The sequence below is a fragment of the Octopus bimaculoides genome, chromosome 28 (assembly GCF_001194135.2).
Source record: "Octopus bimaculoides isolate UCB-OBI-ISO-001 chromosome 28, ASM119413v2, whole genome shotgun sequence".
NCBI classification, from domain to species: domain Eukaryota; kingdom Metazoa; phylum Mollusca; class Cephalopoda; order Octopoda; family Octopodidae; genus Octopus; species Octopus bimaculoides.
The window spans coordinates 15,174,033-15,176,292 of record NC_069008.1 but is presented as its reverse complement, the minus strand read 5'-3'; the positions used below and the strand labels follow the sequence as shown (position 1 = coordinate 15,176,292).

The following is a 2,260-nucleotide window of genomic DNA, read 5'->3' as shown; positions in this document are numbered from 1 at the left end:
AAACGTATTCATACAGGAGAGAAGCCAATACATAGAACAATGCTGTAACTTTAAATACCTTTAATGTTGGCCCATTATATCCAGTGATTTTAAGAAGTAGGAAAAAGATATTTCATCAATATTTTACTTTTACTCCATTTCAGTCATACAAGCAAAAACTCTAACGTGTTTTTTAAAGATGAATTTATCGTCTCTGTCTCCACACTTCGTTTCCACTAACTTCTATGACCTCTTCATCTTCACTTATTCATTTCAAACGTCTTTGAATTTCCAATCTAATGTAATCCACACTCTCTTGAAAACGTATTTCTGCAAAAGGTTATCTAAAATTATGGATAAAGAAAGAAATAGCAAAAAATATTTGAAAATTGGGGTGAGGGTGAAATTTCCGAGGGTTCCACTCCACCCAACTCCGTTTTCCGGACCCCAAAAAGGGTTTTGTTGCATATTAGGTCGCTGGAATTCAGTCAACGAAAAAAAAAAAAAAAAAAATTCCAATGATTCTGGGATATGGGGGAGGGTCTGGTTTCCCACCCACCCCTTTTTTTCCGAACAAAAATAATAAGGGGTTTGCAGTATATTATGAGGCTAGGGTACTTGATTCCATGCAAAAAATCCGAGTTTTTTTTTTCTTAGTGAAAATCGTGGAGGTGGGGTGAAATTTCCGAGGCTTCTACTTCACCCAATCCCGTTTTCCGGACCCCCAAAATGGGTTTTGCAATATATCAAGAAGTCACCGGAATTCATTCAACGGAAAAAAATCAAAAAAAAATCTAATGATTCCGGGGTATAGGGGATGGGGTTGCGGTCCCCCTCCCTTTTTTTTCTTTCTGAACAAAAATAAGGAGTTTGCAGCATATTATGAGGTCAGGGTACTTGATTCCATGCAAAATATCCGAGGATTTTTATTTCTTAGTGAAAATCGTGCGGGTTAAATAATCAAATAATACCTCATTCGCTTTACCGCCTGCACTTAATGTAACCGTGTTGGGGCTATTTGTTGCTCGACAGACAGGGAGACTTATATAAACTGGCTTGGAACATGTAGAAGTTGGCACCAAGTATGTTAGAGTTATTAGGAGGATTATAATCAGTGTTGCTACTTAGAATTACCTTCACATAAAATATCTAAAACTAGTTCAAGAAAACTTTTGTCACATAAACAAATAGACCAGGAATGGCATTAAGCTGAAAAGTACGGACAAGAGTTAGTTCCCATGGGTTTCATACACTGTATACGCATGCGCTGTAATTGTAGTTCCGTTTCGATTTTTAAAATAAGTTTCTTTCTTGCATGAATCTCTTTTACTTAACTTCTACAAACACTTTTGATATGTTTCTCAATTTCACACACTCAATTAAAGTACGTTTAATACTTATTATACACATACTTTATAACAACTCTTTCCTTTTTGAAACGTTTCTGTAAGTATTACACAGTGAAAATATTTAATCTTCTAATTTTGTAGACATTCTGGTTGTGACTTGTTTCTATTTTGTCTCCTTCATCTTTTATGTATGAGAAATGTTTATAATTTGTGTGAGATTTCACTGCTATTTCTAGCAATGGGAAAAGGATGCCTATGATTTATGCGTGTTTTGACTGCCATTTCGAGCTAGGGAAGAGAGATGTCTATTATTTGTACGATATTTGGCTGCTATTTCTGCCTATGCAAGCTCCCATCTACACTCTCCATCGTTGCCGTATCAGTCTGTTGTGTGTTTTAGTTTGGAGTGTACTTCAGAATATTTCTCAATCACTGAACTGTTCAGTAAGGATTCGATACTTTATTATAATTTATGGAATGTTTGTTTCTTGATATAAGTACAGATGTGTGACGAAACCACTAGTAATTTATTTTCTCATAACTTGTTCATGGTGCTATGCAGTGAGACTGAACTTGGAACCATCCAGTTGTTGTTAAAGCTTCTTGCCATACCGCCACGTCTGAGCCAATTTTTGCAGGTTTTAGAAACAAAATATTTGGTAATTTTTCAGAGTAAAAAAATTACCAAATAATTTTTCAGAGTCGTAAATACCATTACATGTGTAGTGACGACTTATAGCAGACGACTGTTATATGTTCAATGGCCGGAGTTTTATCCACGCATGCGCAGGCACTAGTTCCGGAAGGAATACAAGAAGAGTCTCATGCGCATGCGTACAGTTCGACACCCAGCTTTGGCGCCTTTTCTTAGTCTCTTCGTTGACTGATCTCCGTCGGGCCAACAGAGCTCTCTCACATGTCAGCACCAGAAC

General features: G+C 36.7%; 1 pseudogene; it reads left to right on the top strand.

The window, feature by feature from the left end:
* Nucleotides 1-2,260, top strand: part of LOC106873060 (zinc finger protein 208-like) — a 45,776-nt pseudogene that overhangs the window by 573 nt on the left and 42,943 nt on the right.